Below are 17,791 nucleotides of genomic sequence, written 5' to 3' on the forward strand. Positions count from 1 at the left end.
GAGGGGTCAGACCCGCTTCACAGACAGCCAGGCTCCGCCGTAGCCCCTCGCCATTTTTGTTTCCCGCGGAGGAGAAGCTGGTGCATTCTGGGAGCACAAAGGGCCTCGGCCCCGCCCCACCGGGCCCCGCCTGCGCCGACAGGCAGCTCCTGGGCCAGGGGGCGGGGAGGAAGAGGGCCGCGGCGGAAGAACACAGGTGAATCTAAACCTTCTCCGCTGGTGAACAAAGAGGGACTACTTTAGGCGTGCTGACCGAAGGAGAGATCCTTGCCTGCCGCCCGGGACTTGTTGCGGCAGTGCCGAGGGGTGCGCGCTCCCCCGCCAGCCGCTGCCTATTGTTCCTCGCCGCACCTGCGGGGAGGCGGCCCGTGCGCGGGCAGCGGCGCTCGCGGAACCGCGCCCGGCGGCCCCGGAGGTGCCCCGCCCGGGCTCGGTGCCGCGGCGCAGTTCCCCCCATCAGTGGGGGTCGGCCCGGGCACCTGGAATGATCCGGGGAGGGCAGGAGGGCAGCCCGGCTCTGCGGGCGGCGTGGCGAGGTCGGGCTCGCACCCGGCGCAGGTACCAGAGGCCGCTGCGGCCAGTTCGTTGGTCCCAAGGGCGTGGGGCTGCGGGCTGAGCAGCGTGGTCCTCTGCAGGGAGAGCCATCAGGATACTGCCATTTTAGGAGACGAGTTAAACCGCAGTTTCTGTTTTTAGCGGTAGCTGTGTTAGCCAAGTGAAACAAGCTTTGCACTTTCTGTCGTTGGGAACAGCTTGGCTTTGTGAAGTTTCTTAGACCCTGGTGCTGGACCAGTCTCCACAGTCCCCATGATTAAAGGCAGCAATTGCCCAGTGCAGTGGTGACACCCCTTACAAAGCCTGCCCCAACCCCACAAAGGGCAGTTATTCGGCACTGCTCAGGCCTCTGAGCAATACTGAAATGCAAATATTTACTGGATCAGATCTCACCAACTGGTACAACAGACGCTCAGGGGACAGCTGGATTTGGTGGACTGGAGGGAGAATTTCCAAGTCCTGGTTCTGTCCTGCTCGCACTGAGTTCTCAAAGCTGCCTTCCCTCCCAGGATAAGCCACTGAAAATAAGACACTGGATCAGTTTGCTATCGCAGGAGGGGGCACAGGGAGGGAAGCCTGGGCAAAGCACCAGAGTACAGCTTACTCTGGCCAACTCCTAGTTACATCAGAATAAAGCAGTACTTATGATCAAAATATCTTTTTCACAGTTGTTCTAAATGCAAGTTTTAGAGGATAGTTCTCTCCTGGATGTGCTAACTAGACAGAGTTCAGTAATCGTGATGGTGTACTGCTGAAAACAGACTCGCACACACAAAGGCCCCTGGCTGCACTCCACAGATTTTCATGTACTGTGAACAGCAGTCGGGTACCTCTAGTGCTAAAGGCACTAAAGGTACCAGCAGGAGAAAAAAAAATTGCACTCAGTCCTAGATAACACCTGCATACAAGTTTTCATTTTTAAACCACAACGGTGGTGTGAGAACCAGTATTTAGCTAAGTTAAAAAGCAAACTCTCTAGTCAGCAACAGAATAAACATCATTAAATGTCAATAATTGGCTCCCTCACAACTTACATTTTTTAGTGTCATACATGGAGAGTCTTAGCCAGCCTTGTCATGCTGTGTCTTCAAAATGACTTAAATCAAAACTTCTCGAAGTAGAATCACTCCCCTGTAATGTAAATTGTTTGTTTCACCACCACCACCAAAAAAAAACCCAACACGCAACACAAAAGCTCCTGACCACCAAGACACATGCTACCTCTACCCTCCTTGTCCTTAGAATACTGCTTCCAAAGCAGTTTGCAGAACCCCACTGCAGAGCTGCAGACCTGCATGGCTCCATCCTACCCATAAAGCACCACTTGTCACAAAGCTAGGAGCTGCTTCTAGAATAGCGTTATCTGAGGGCAGCATGAAAAGAAACTGGGAATCTCTACGTTATAAAAGAATAATTAGAGTTTGATAAACTGATTAGTTTGCTATTTCAGAGATTGCGCTAGTTAGGCCAGAAAGTACCTCCCAAAATTTGTTAACATTAGCTTTATTACTACAAACAGCAGACTTTATCAGTATTTTCCCACAACCTAGATTCCACATAATATATTTCTCCTGTAATATCTGGGAAGCTCAATGTTAGCTTATAGCCAAACACCAAATAAAACCAATTTAAACTCTATAGCCTTTAAGGCCAGCTATTACTGATAGCTAGAAAAATTCCAAGCCATATATCCCCCACATACACCCCTTGCTCCCAACCACCTCAATTTAGTAACTCATACTATAACATCCTTTTTTAATCAATCTCCATCTGACAGGAAACCCCGTTCTAGAGCAGTGACCGCGTGACTCCTACCCATCCGATCCATCTGCTAGACCAAGTACATCAAATGGCTGAGGTATACGTAGACACAGGTGACTTAAGTTCAACAACTTGTACTCTATGAGGAGAAATCTGCACTAGAAGAGTCACTTGCATTGTTCCTTTGCCCAACCTGACCAGATTATTACAGGGTTGAGGATCTTACTGGAAATGTGCAAATGATCCTTTACAAATGGTTTTCAAGTTAAAATGCTCGAGTCAGCAAACCTTTATTTGCAGCAGCAGGAGGATCCTTGTTATCACTGGCGTATGTGTGGCAAAGAAGTCAACAGCAATAGTAAAAAACCTAGTTTAAATACTCTTTCCACAATTCCCATTACTATACTAGGACAAAGGTATGATTAATCTGATTTGGAGCAAGTTAGAATCTTTGTCGGCTTTCTGTTCAGTGCTAGTAATAAAACAACCAGTTATTTCTTCTGTTAACATATGGCAAGACCGTATGTCATGACTTTAGAATGAACCTTCCTTCCCGCCTTTCTTTTTTGCCTTCCACTAATACCTCAAAAGTGTTTGAACATACTGTTAAGGCAATCTCTCCTGTTGTGTTTTCAATTCCAGACATACTATGTATGTACTCTGAGGCACGGAGTGACCAAAGCCAAATTAAATTATATTTCCTGCAATGTCAGTAAGGGCTTTCTTGGGTAGAAGTTTCAGGAAAAAAAAAAAGTCTTCGGATTATCTATCAGATTCTGCTTAATAACAGATATGTTCAGCTTTACTCAATCTCATCTTATAAATACCTCTATTTCAGAATGAAGCTAAAGAGTTAAAAACCTGGCACTGTCTTTACCTCTGTTTATTTTTTTCCATACACAGTTAGGCAAGCTCTTGCCATAAAGACATGCAAAAGCAAAGTCTTAGCTTTTTAAAATTTTATCTTGCCTTGCTGGCACAGCAGAGAAAAATTAAATTTCATATTCAAAATGTAAATTACCTAGTACCTGGCAGAGATGGATAAATTTGAAGAGTCAGAAACAGTGGCATTTCCCTTAGCCAATGGCCCTTTTCTCAAATATTAATATATTTTTTAAAGGCTGGTGTCATGTTATATACTTCTCTTACCACAATGGCCACATAAATATTAAACAAGCACACAAAACCACACAAAACCCAAAGGTGTAAGTCAGCATTATATGTAGATGAGAGCACCAACGGCTGCACAGTATTGTTTTCCATTATCTTATTGTATCACACAACATAATGTCAAAATTACACCCTTGAACAAGACAATACTGTAAAGCTTATCCTTGTACAGATGGTTGTCATGACCACAATTCAGTAAGGAGGGAAAATTAGATCCCAGGCCATTTTGTCTGCATTGTTTAAGCATGGGAACAGCAAAGCAGCTCACCTGGGATCTTCCTATCTTAAATCAAGATAAATATGGTACATCTATTTTTACATAAATATAATTAGTGAGACAATGCACAAATGTGGCATTTATTATGGCTCAACTCAGAAAAGAATCTTCCATTTCAAAATTTAAAAAATAGGCAAGTGATGTTATACGATATAAAGAATTTTGTATTGTCTTACAACTAGCTAACAATTGTTATCATAAAATTACAATATTCTGTCTTTACACTAAAGATATAAAAATAGCACTGAAAATATTTTAAGAGACATCTTTAAATATTTTTCTAGAGAGACATGAATAATTTTTCATCTCCATTTTTCAACAATACAGAGAGAAATAAATTAATATTACTGGCTGTAAGGTACCCTGATATTGATCTTCACACAGAAACACTTTTTTTCTAGTACAAGTCCTTTACCATTCCCATCTTGTTTACAGAGGTATATCTTCCCAGAGATGAGGAAATTCTGAAAAAATGTCGTGTACTGCATCATCTTCTTCTCAATGTCGAGATCTTGCTTGATAAAACTTACTGTAAATATCCTTTTAAATGTGTTCATTATCGTGGTCATTGTTGACCAATTTAGCCAGTCAGGTACTATCTTTTATTTTTTCTGTTAAATTCAGTGTATAGAAGAACAACAACGTATTTTCCCCACTAATCCTAAGCGATTATTTCTTCATTCTTATCTCCTTAATATTTAACAATCTACTGCTTGTAACTTTTGAAGAGAGAATATTATGAGAGTATTGCAGTCCTGGTTTTGACTGTAAGTCTCTAAAGCGCTTCTGCAACACATGCATTGAACAGCAATTACTAGGTAGGTTAGTGTGTGATCTGTGGGTATCACAATCTTTATTAGCCTTTGAATAAGCCACAATTAAACTTAAAAACCATTAGAAGTTTGTTTACCTTCTAAAAAGTAACGTTTAGCAATCTAACTCTCCTCTTTAAATCCTTCCCTGGCACTATTACTCAAAGCATCAAAGACTTCAAAAAAAACCCACTATGGATGTTATCTAAGCATCTAATACTTCACTTCAGTATTAGTACTAATACTACAGCTGCTTAAAGAAATGTCAAACAAGCTGCAACTTTAGAAGTCCTTGATTCACTTCAAATTTTATTCCAGATGTGTAACCTTTCTGAAATTACTTTTAAAACAAAAGTCAGGATTTTGTACGTCTGAGTGGTCTTTGTTAAGTGGATAGATAGTTCTTCAGGTGCTCTATGTTCACAATTCAAAGCACTTACAAGCTATTAAATAATTCTAATATAAGACCTTAGTTATCTTAATTTGTAGTTTGCAGTTCATACTCCACCATGGCTGAAATCTCGGTTTGCTGGAAGTGTCTGAATACCTCAGTTATCGTATGTATAACAGTGGAAAAAATGAAACTTGTAATAGACTAAGATATTCAAGGACTGACAGAGTAAGAGCTTAAGACATAGTGTTTCTACATTATTTACAACATTTTTGAGTATGCTTGCTGAAGAGTGGGAAAGGCTTTTATTGTGAGAGAGTATCTGTGTGGCATCTATCTTAGTTCTATTAAACACTTCTTTTGTACCTCAGGACAGTGAGTGAGGTCTGAAGGAGAAAAATATAAGTGCTTGACTAGGTTTGGCCTTGCTGAGGGTGCTAATGTATAAGTTACTGTGTTCCTACTGGTAATACTGTCTTTCTGTAGTGAAGACTTACAAGCATACGTAGCATTATTTTAGCTCCAGAAAATAGCTGAGAGAACTGCAGATTTTTACTATTCTACCTAGTGGGAATTTTGTGAAGGTATGCAAACATAGTTCTGAGTAATATTTTTTCCTGTCTTTTTCTTGTGAAACCAGTGCATAAAAATATGAGCTTATTACTCAGAGCTGGAATTTAAGAGAGGTTTACCACTCTCTCTGCACTGTCTTTCTACTGCTGTGGTCATATAATCTCCTTCTTTCAGAAAACAAACAGCTGCCAAGACTTGAAATTTTGGTTAACTGCCTGGATCAGAAAAAGGTTCCAGTTCCCAAACTCCCTGAGAATTCAGTCATGCACTGGTGTGATGCATTCCTTCCCCTACTCTCTAAGTATAGATCTGAAAGCAGTTACTGAAGCTCTAGTGACTAAAGTTAAAATGCACAGTCAGCATTTCAGAGTTAAAGCCTAAGCAAGCGTTTTATTCATTCACTTTAGCTCTGTTCTGCGGATTTGCAAAACTAATTGCAGTCTCAATTATTTTACATCATGATGGTTTGTATCGTAACTTCTTGAAGACTGTGGCATCTTACAGTTTTATTGCAAGGTTTTGTCTGTCAGCACCTATGCCCCTTTGTGTACTGTAAAAATGTCTGCTAGAGCAGAATTTCTAGTTCTTGTGTGGTTAAATTTTTTAACAGTACAGACCAGACTTACCTCTTAACTCTAAACTGAAGTAAAAAAATGTTTAACGGCCCCTCAGGACACAGTTACATGGCAGAATATTGTCATTTCATCTGTGGTGAAAAATCTGTTCTGGACATCAGTCTGGCCGGAGGGAGTATTAGTACAGCATTCCTTCTGCTCTCCCACCACCTGGAATGCAGTATGGGCCTTCTCACAAGCTTTCAGCAGACCTGTCAAGTCCCACTGAGATGGAAAGTCCCTCACTTCTCTTGGTTTCTTTTTTTTCTTCCTAATAGCATCTCTCTAGCTGATGAAGATGGAGACAAAATACTTCCGAATGGTGCAGCATGACAAGATCCTGCTAACACTTACAGCTGTTTGCAGTCCAGTAAATTCAGCTGCAGGGCTGGAATATAAAGCAGTAGCCCTTTCTGTAGCTGCTGCCAGTCCAAGAGGGCTGCACAGAAAGAACTGTAAGTGGTCCCAAGCTAACACACTACCCAAGTCATCAGTTCCATACTTCATTTTTCCACTGCTTATAAAATAGTGATACTGTTAAATTTGTTAACTTTGATATACTTAAGTAAAAGGTGCGATGTAAGTATCATTGTTTTGGCTAATCCAAATGTAATAGCTATTGTCAAACATATATTTTGATCTTTCCATACTGATGTCTTGTTATCTCAGCCTGAGAGCCCAGATTCTGTTCTAACACAGTGTTGCTTATCTGCATTTTGCTAAAAAAAAAAAAAAAAAATAAATTATACAGGAACAGGATCAGAATAAATTCTTATTACATCAGTCATTCATTCTCTATTTTGATATCCTTCATACCAGCACTGACATCCCCATCTATACAGTCCTGACTCTATCTCTAAAATTTGGAGCTGCCAGGACTGATAATTTTTAGGGGTTTTTTTCAGGCTATGTGCTTTTGTGATAAGTTAAAAACATTAGTTAAATATCAGTATAAAACCAAAGTAACAGTACGTTCACTTGCAACATCATCAGGTTGCAAAAGCATATTGCAAGCCGGATTGTGCCTCAGTAAACTAGTGAAATTCTCCTAATGTATCAATAAAATAGTAGAAAAATATTCTTATCAACACAGAAGAGCTATATTTCTACTAGATTAATGTAGTTAAAATAGTACAATCTGAAGTTGTCGTAGCATGGATGTAGTTACCAGACAGCTAAACTTAAAAATGGGTATGGGAGAAGCAGGGGAACGTGGCACATGCACACAGCCGGCACAGGCCCTTGCCCTAGCTGTTGCAGCCAGGTGGAAGTGTGAATTTTGCGAAACAGCTAATGTGAGCTAAGGGCTGGCAGTCCCGCTGCTTCCCTCCAGGCGTGCTGCCAGGGCTGTCCTTGAGCCCACCTGGGTGCTCCTCTGACGTTACAGTGACCTGCTTCATGGCACTAAATAGTATAAACTAAACCCACAACAGTGGTAAATTGTTTTCTGCTAGTTCAGTTCCCTGAGCCTACTCCTCATGGAGGCAGGGAAGGCCTGGGCTGAAGGAGGGGGCGGGGAGGTGAGCCCCAGCAAGGGGCTGTGAGTTCAGCTACTCTCTGCAGTTGTAGCTGAGGGTAGAGTTTCCTGACCCAGCCAAACTTATCTGGCAGCTGCTACCATCTAAGGTTGCACTCACTTCTGCTCAGCGGCCTGCTGATGTGGTGGCTGTCCCCTATGCCAGGAGCCACACAGATGTGCCAGGTCAGTGAACTGCTCCACCTGAAAAACATTACTTTTATGCATCTGTGTACACATAACACAAATATGTGTGTATAAAAACGGGTTTGTTTTCAGCCAGATCAGCGAGCAGTAACTTCATGAGTCTAGGAGCTGACAATATACTGAGAAAAGAGTACAGAACCAAGGCAGCAGAAGAGGCGATAAAAACATTCATTCTAGAAAATGGAAATGCAAAAAAGAAAAGGCTCTGTTCCAGTTATAGAACAAAACATCTACAACAAGCCAACAGGGAAACATAAACTGACCTTCAGTTTTACCCCATGGACTGCCATCTCTCTTTCAGATGGTCAAATATATGTTCCATGGTTGTAGGCAGCTCATGAAGTGATAACTGAAATATTTATGATTACAAGACAAGTGAGTCAGGAAAGCAGAAATGTACCAAGCAGGACTGCCGGGTAGTCATGCTGGCTCTGTGAATTTACCGATATTGAAAAGCATCACGTGATAGCCTCAGCCCAACTGGAATTGAGGACCACATGCCTTCCCAGCCTGGGCAGCAGAGGTGGCCATACAGGGATCTTGATGGCCCTGCTGTGTTGCATTACAGCTGATTAAAGTCCATCCTCCTGCCTGTGAGGAATGCAAAGAGGGAAATCCAGACCTGCCATAAGCAGATGTGAAGATGACTTCAGGATGAGGAAGACCACATTTAAAGGGCTTGCCTACATGAAAACACCCTAAAAAGCTGAGACAAATTAAATTTACGAAGACAGTGCACAAAAGGGAAAGCATAGTAAGTATGCGTGAGGATTATCTAATTCAGAAGTCAGTTTGCTATAGTTTAATTCTCTTTCAAATTACAACGGTCTATTGTGAGTTGCCTCTCCCAGGACCTTCACCAACTGCCTCAGATTTCTCAGGTAGAAACAATTCTAGAGCCATACTTGCCAAGGACTGGAGGAAATGCAGGCAAGCATTAACAAGACACAGTGCTAGCATGCAGGTGGTTGCTAAAAGTAGAACTGATTGTCTTTTGCCCTGCCTGGAATTCAGCAAACAGACCAAGAGGTCAAGTAGTGATGGCCTCCAAGAACTTTTTAATTTACTGCAGGTTCTAGGATGTAAAACATCTGTGACAGTGCTATCAAACTAGTAAAGATATAATGCTGTATCAGATTACTGGTGTGATTTAATTACCAGTGGATAGCCTACGGTAAAAAGGGCATCCTTACTTGCTAGACCTGTAAATCCAGGTCTTATTTAAAAACAGTTTTAAACAGAATCTGAAAATTTAGTATGACTTAATCACTGACTGGATATGTAATTTTCTTCTGTTTAGAATCCACTTTGAATCATACACGATGGCTGGGAAGAGGGATGGAAAAAAAAAAGAGATGGAAAAGTTGTGTGGTTTCCACTTTGTTCTGGTTTTAAATTAAAACAAATTGTAACCATCAGTTTCTGGCATGTGGAAAACACTAGTTGTGGTTAGAGTTTGACTTAAGTAAAACTGGACATAAACCTACATCCTCAGTTGTGTAAATGAGACCAAGTTCAAACAATACTGTGCAGAAGGGTTTTTATGTGGATAGGTGCAGATGCGAACAGGAAGCTGGGATAAAACACAGGTAAAAAGAGGTCAGCTTGGATGTCAGCACACAGTAAGTCTGTGAATGTAGAGGCAGTCACAAAATAAGTTGATTTAAAACTCTGCAAATCTTGCATCAAAGTTGACCTAAACTATAACAAGTTATTTAGCACATATCTAGACAAAATAGAAAATAAGTATCTGCAGTCACCTGAAATATTTCCAAAGAAATGGCACTACCTGTGTCAAATACAATGACTGCATTGACCAGCTACCTGTTAACCCTTATTAGAGGTGTAAAAGTCTAACAAAGACTCTCCGTGTCTTCAAAGAACTGTTCAGTTTACCTCACCAACTACTAATATTTTTGCAGGTATACTCTCAAATCTCAAGCCCAAATTGGTTTTGTGGGATGGAAATGTGGGTTTGTGGATTAAATCTCCTTTTGTGCAGCTACTTTGTAATACAAAAGATGTAGAAAGGCTCTGACTGACTGCTTAGTCAAAAGAAAATGCTTTATCTGCTACAACTTCTGTCCGGGTGTGATGGTGTTGTCATTTGAATGCTCTTTTTGGAAAGAGGGATCTGAGCCCACACACAATAAGAACTCAGGGCATGCACAACAGTTGCACTGTTCACCATAATAGCACTGAATGTATTCAGTTTATCACAAAAGATGTATTTTCAGTGTGTTTCTTCTGAGCTAATAAATGCCTTAATTAACTGAAATAGTTTATTATTTATACATTTATACAAATTATAGCTATTTTTAATAGACTTAATTGTATCTAAAATGCAGACTTTGTTTCTTCTAAATGAAAGACAAGGAATCATGTAAATTCATCTTTGAGGCCTATGTTCTTACAGACACCATATCATCAAATAACAAAATTACTTCAGTTGCAGTTCCATGATACGTTTTCTTTAGCAGTCATGCTGGTTTAAGAAGTTCCCACCACAACCTCCTTCTAGGCGCTCTCCACACACCCTTAGTGCAGGCAAAAACTGTTTATTCAGCTGTCTGTGAATTTCATCACAAAACCAATCTGGGTTAAAAATAACCTCTAATTAAAAATAATTGAACAATATTGATAGTCTAGGTTATAAAACTGTCTCAAAACAGTTTTATCCAGATTGGGGGGAGAGAGGGGGAGCACGGATGACTGTGACGCAGAAACAAAATGAGCTGGGAGGGTGCAGAGGAAAAGTCACTTCTGTTGTGAACTTCAGTGTTGCTGAAAACAGCATGTGGCAGAACTGGTCAGTGAGAGCTGCAGCACTGCGCAGAGCCAAGCTTGCAGAGCCTTGCAGGAACCAGGCGCAAGCCTAATTTGACAAGATACTTTTATAGTATATTGATATAATGTAGTCAATCTATGCAATGATACTTATGTCCCCAAAGTTAAATGAAGCATATAGATAAATATAATACTATATACTGTGTTAGCATAAGCTTGATCATTTACTTAAAGAGTTTTGAACTGTTACTGTTCCAAATTGCCTTTAGGCATTCAATTAGGGAAAAGAACACCTTTGGAAATGCTGTAACCTAGTAGTTACTGTGTTGTCATTCATTTATTATTTTGTATAGATGGAACAAATACATCTGTTGTTCAGAAATGTGTACTAACATAAAGAAAAATTCAAAGAATGTATTTTAGACTACTGAATTTATTCTGCTTGAGTGTTTTTAATGATTTGAGAAAATTTTTGTGTGAATGCAGTTCCATACTTTGCTTAAAACAGCATTTTTGCTTCTAAAAACAAATCATTCTAAGTATAAAAGTTTTACTTTATTCAAGGTTTTTTTTTTTGTAGTGGGAATTGCTGCTAAGTACTGTGGCAATATAGATGTTGAAAAATTTAAAATAATTTAATTAATACCTTATGCCTATGGGGATATTTTCTATCAACAATCCCACAGTACTTTCTATAAAGCAGGCTACAGGAATTAATTAATATACAATCAATAGACTGCCTACTCTAGGGATCAAAAAAGGCATCTGCTCTGTGCCAGTAATACACTTGACTGTCTGGCTGTGTGTTTTGTTGTTTATTTAAAGGGAAGTGAAAACTGTTTTATCTAGAAAAAACAATAGTGAACACTTAAGTAGATAATCTGTGCATATAGTTAGTTAACAGCTTGGAATTTAAGCAGTACCTTGCTGCTTCCTTCATAAGGAGTGATAAGCTTTTTAAGAAAGTTGATGTATTACAAATTACCTCAGAATTACCAACTTTTAACAAGATAATACCAAAAAAAAAAAATTTAAAAAATATTTAAACCTAACAAATTTATAATTCTTACAATTAGAGGTTTCCTAAAAGGAAATACTTATTTCTTAAAGATTTCTGCTAATTGTTACTGCCAATTCTGTACAAAATTTCTGCATTTCACACATAGAGATTTTGAATGTAGACAGAAGTGTTATGTTTTGAGTAATTTTTGCCAATATCATGAAGACTGTTGGATAAGGCATGCCAGTACATTGCATTAATTCTTGCATACAGGGCTAAATTCCCAGCTTCATTAAAGCCTGTGAACTGAAGCATATTTGCTTACGTATAACTTAAGGCCTGAAGAACTATTAGTTCAGTTCAAATTCCTACGTAACACAATTCTTTCACTTTGCCTAACACATCACTGGGCTAGAGTATACATTTTAAGGAGATATCAGTTTTAGGGCAGATTCAAAGAGCTTTTCTTCTTACCCCATTTTAAGCAGTTCCCGTTTCTGCCACCTCTTCCCAATGCCAAGCTACTCCTGCATTTCTGAATATGACAGTCTTTTGAGTGGCATGCAGAATCAAACCAGAGAACTGATGTGGCTTTTTTCTTTTTCTGGGTTATTTTTAATTTGGGTTCAGCAAACAGTTCACCGTTCAGCTACACAAACAGCTGCATGGTAGGTGTTAAGTAGTACAAGACAAGAGAGAAAAGGGCTTCACACAGCAGCTGTTACCTGTAGTTGCTCTCCTGCTCATTCTTCTCCTCAGTGTTGTAGCTAGCAGAAGGCAGGGCATATCTGTACCTCACTAGCTGAGGTTCATGGTCTGGCATTTTAGCATGAACTGACGTTCACTGGCAATTAAAGCAAATATGCTAGACTGTGAACTGAAACAGTTCTGTTGTGGAAATGTCCTCCGGCAGAGGGGATGGCAGGACAGCTGGGGGTAGCAATGCATTAAACCATTGCAGCTGTTTTCCTCACTGCGCTTAAGTCAGAGCTCTTAAATTAAGTATGCCACGTGTTGGAAAATGTACTACCCTGCTAGGTAATTTGTTCCAATACTAAACTTCCTTAGGAGTTAAAAATGAACATCATCTTTCTGAATTGAATCCTGCTGACATCTCCTTCTCATCATTGACCTTCTTACATGAGCATCTACTAGCTCCAGTACTGGAATTCAGTATTTAGAATCTTAAGTGGGATTTTTGAAAGAGTGTGGGCTAGAACTTGGATGTTTCCTAGCTCTCTTACCTTACAAAGTAAGAAGGAAGGTAGAAGTGCTAATTCATGGTAAGAAGTTTTGGGAAATGGCAGTAAGGCATTAAGAAAATGTCAGCTAGACTATTTATCTTTATGGGAAAGTCTATAAATAGGAATTGGGACTGTAACATTCCGATTATAAAAACATTTGGGTTTTTTAACAGATGACTACCATGAGCGCAAGATAAACAGAACAAACAAGTATTTTACTTCAAGTAGTGTGAACAGAAGTTCACAGTAGATTATAACTTTGTTTTGCCACTAATTCAAAGAAGGAAATAGTCTGGCTAATTAAGCAAACTATGTTGAAAGCTGGGTACATTTTAAAAATCATTAGGCAAAAATAAGTTGCCTGAAAATGATAAAATTATTTCCAAACCAGAAATAGATTAATGCTAGTAAGTGTACTCTGACCACGCATTTTAACATATAACCTGAATTAAGCTTGAGTAAAATTCTTGAACCTCATAACTCTAGCAATTAATAGAGGAAATAGACTTGAAAGGACAAGTACATACAAAGAAAACTTAATTTTTTTGGTTGATTGAATCTAAACTGTGTTGTCTTTGTAGACTTCAAAAAAATGAGAATGCATATGCAAACTGTTTTTTAGCATTTGCTTACAATTGGCCATCAATGAGGTAATGACTACCTTCAAGTCTTTTCTTCTAAGTAGAGTATTTTTGGAGTTTCATCAGTCATCTAACATATAAAGGACTGTAATATATAAAGCTTTCTATTCTGAATTTGTGAGGCCATATTTACTCTAAACATATTATGTTATTAAGACCTACTAACTGTAATATTTTCTAGTACATTTTTAATTTTAAACAATATACCAGAAAAAACAGTAGACATTGTGTCTCTCAAAGCAAAGACTTGTACCCCAAATTAATCAGCATCTCTGTTTAATAATAGTTGGATCTAATCTCAGACAAGGGCTAGAAATGAGTCACATACATTTATGTCATTTGTCTGACTATATTAAAACGATTTTTTTATATAGGTATGTTTAAGTAAGATAAAAGTTTCAGTGGTTACAAACAGACATTTTACTCTACCATAAATCCAAGCTACTGATAAAAATGAATTGGACTGCCTCTAACCTGACTCAGAGGAAAAAAAGAATTAAGATTAGTTTTTAGTTCAGATTGTTGATCTAGTTCTTTATACAACAGAAATGGTTGTGCCAATCCAAGGGAGAAAGTAGGCACCAACCGCCGGAGCAAGAGAAGAAGGTGACACCATCTGCTTCTGCAGGAGGGTGGATTTATGTGAGATTAAAGTGACCATATAAATACAGCTCTAGAAATGAAACCTGCTGGCTAGAAGAGTCTGTTTACTCAAATAGATTAATGATTTGTTTACAACAAGTTAAGCCACAAGGGAGTCCTTAACAGGCTTTGTCTGCTTTCTGGGTGAGATGTCTCCACCTACTAATGTACTAGAAGTATTAGCATTTTTAAGAATTTGAATGTGATAGGAAATCATCTGTTAGGATAAAATTAAAGTTAACACACTGATTAAATCAAAGTTCACAGAAATTTGCAGGAGGAGAAGGAAATAGAATCTCACTCTGAAGGGAACATGAGAGAAAGTTTAGGTCTAAAGGTTGGATGTGCCCTCAGATCTTCATTCTCTTCCACAAAGACAAGCCTAAAGAAGTAGGGTCTGTATACAAACAGACTCTCAGACAAATCTCCGAGCAAGCACCTTGATAGCTGGGTAATACGAAGAGAGAGAAACCTCTAAATTTTTGTAGACTTTATTTTAGGAAATGCAGGTGGTTTTATTTTAAAATCATTGTCATGTTGTATATTGTGTAAATACATTTATTAAAAGTAATACCAAACCAAGGTGACTGGCAAACACTAAGGCATTCCATTCCTACTGGTGCTGTAATACTTTAAAACTGTGATACTGCCTGGGATCACAGAGTATATTCTTAGGCATATCCAAAGAATAATAGCACTAATCCAGGAAGCCATGCTAAGCAGACTGAAAATTGGTAAAGCTGCTGTGAAAAAGAGACGTCTTGTGATTATTAACAATAGCCAGAGGCTCCCTGCATATAATATGGCAGGGAGAGTGTGTGAACCCTGAGGATTTCCCGTGGAGTATCTTACGATAGCATTCGAGTTAAATTGCTATGTGGGTGCAGCTGCTTCAAATAACTGTGTAAGAAGCAAGTCTGGCACCATTGCAGTAAGTTAATGTTTAGCTTTTGTTTACTGTTAAAACCTGTATTACTTGCTCAAGTAACACAGACTTTCCTTCAAAAGAAATTGGATAAAATTCTTTATTAAAAGGTGCACATTACACTGAGTAGCTTGAAGTATTCAGATTCTTCTCTGCGGTTTTCCATTCTCCTCATTAGTCTCATATTTTTATTCATTGTATGTCCAGAATTCTTGGATGCTTCAGCACATGTAACCACTTTTAGGTTTTTTTGAGTTATTCTTAGTATGTAATAAACTCTAAGTTGTCACAGAACTGAAGGTGAAGGTAAGAAGATATTATAAAACCACATTTACCTTTTGACACTGTGAGTGACAAACATTGCATTTGTATAATCAACAGTTGATTTCTATCTTACACACAAACCCTGCATCACTAGCATAACAATACTCAGTGTTGATATAGCTGGATAAGAAACTTAAATACTGACAGGTAGCGATAAATCAGCATAACTTTTACTGCTTGGGCATTAAGATATACCAAAGTTTTGGCATTGGCATACAAAAATGGATAACATGTGAACTGCAGAATGGAAAGGCATTTGTGAATGGAAAGGCTGTACTGTAAATAACACATCAGTCTGATTTGTTCTATCTCGGTTGCTTTTCTGCATCTCCCTCTCAGTCTTTAGAATATTCCTTTGGTTTTCCACATCCACTAAATGCCAAGTCAGTGCATGTTATACCTTTTCTGCTACCGTTCTGGCTTACGTGGCCTAGCTTTTCATGGGAGTTGCCTCTACTGAGGTTTAACTGGGAATTCTGTGTTTAACAGGTAGCTAAGAAAGGCTGAAATGGCTGTACTTTTTAGCATTTAGCAGAGCCTGGGCACAAAGAGTACTTGAAGAAAAACTAAACACTTCGGTGCTGGAATAAAGCACCTGCTTTCACAGATGACTAAGATCTCATGTACTAAGTGAAAAATATATCCCCTAATGAATATATGCCAGGAACTGTTTGGATCCACACGTAACAGGAATGAAACGTTTAGATCCTTGCCTGCCTTATGTGAGACTCACATTTCATGATTACTCCCAGCCTGTCATTCCAAGGGTTGGCACAGAGCACTGGATGAAGTAATGGCTTGAGATTATTCTGCAAAACGTTTAAATGTTTGCTCTGTGGTCTCCCTCTCGTGTTGCCTTTCCGTTGCATGCCCATAATCTAGCTAAACTTGTGTAAACCACTGAACTGTAGAGGGAGGTGATGCAGAAAGTGCAGCCATCTGGGCCTGCCTGAATAGGAAGAGAAGAAAACACCCTTACTGTGAGAGTCTCTGGCTGTCATTAAAGCCAGAATTGCTTTTACAGGAGTGCCAAATCTTCCTAATTAATTTTCAGATTTATATTTCAGAGAGACTCTGGCAGTGATTATATTATTCAAAAAGAAGTCACACACTGTTCTTGAACATTAAAGCACAAGTCTCTTTAAATTCTGAAGAGTTCTAATACTTTGGGAGCTCCTAACATTTGGTTTCCAGATACAGAGCTTTCCTTAAGAGTAAGCCCTGCCAATAAAATGTAACTTATTCTTACAGTAGTATTTTTGTGATTTGTCTTTTCATCAAAGCAGCCTTCTTTGGTAAGCTTACTGAACACCAAAAGCCATAACATGGTATGTTCATCTCCTCATTATTTTTATCCCCACACTGTGGAATAATCATTTTGCCCAAAGTCTCACAGTCAAAAAGCATCCGAATGGGAGGCTCCCAGCTTCTGACTTTGACTCTGCTAAACAAGAAGTCACAATCAAGTCATAAACACAAGAAGGAAGAACAAAAATAAATAAAACTTTACGTAAGAAAGAACAATTTTACTTGAAGTTAACAGTGTTCCCACTAATTCAACTGGGCTGGGACTTCTCACAATGCATGAAGTGTTGAGAGATCCTCTGGGGAAGGACCAACTAACAATTTTTTCCCTGCTTTGTGAGACTGCTGTCCCTAATCGGTGTTAATGAGAGCCCAGCCAAACACTCCATCCTAATTTTGGAGGAAATACTCTTTTTTTTTTTAAGAGTGTTTAACAGGCCTGCAGCTGTTTTTAATGCCCTGTCCAGTAAACAACGGGAGCCTGGTCACAATCAACGAGACACGTTATTTATTACCTGACTTCTTCATAATTGTCCCCAGACAGGGCCCAAGCACCGTCTGTCAGACGTGAGCGCCAAGGAGAACTCGGTGGTGGCTCTGGGCTCGACGAGCCCCATTCCTGCCCCTCACGGCTCAGGGAGCGGGAAAACGCACGCGGATAGTCCCACCGGCTCGACGCCACTGAGGGGGGACTCGAGGCGGGGCGAGGCGAGGCGAGGCCCCGCCCCGCCATCGGCGGGGCGGGGCCTCGCCTCGCCTCGCCCCGCCCCCTCATCCCCGCTTTGCTCCTTCACGGTCGCTGTGGCGCCGGCAGAGGCAGCAGCCGCCCGCCTTTTTTGCTCGCTGACAGCTGCTGTTGCTTGGTGGCCGCCGGTGCCCGAGGGAGGGAGGGCGGCCGGCCGGCCGCCCCGTTCGCTCCCTCTTCCCTCGCTGCCGCGCGTGTGCCGTGCTGAGGCGGCAGCGCGGCTGCAGCGGCAGGCGGGGAAGCGAAGAGCTCCTCACCGCTCCGCCTCCGATCGCCGCCCGCTGCGGGGATGTGTGATTGCC

Source organism: Tauraco erythrolophus, chromosome 10 (genome assembly GCF_009769465.1).
Source record: "Tauraco erythrolophus isolate bTauEry1 chromosome 10, bTauEry1.pri, whole genome shotgun sequence".
NCBI lineage: Eukaryota > Metazoa > Chordata > Aves > Musophagiformes > Musophagidae > Tauraco > Tauraco erythrolophus.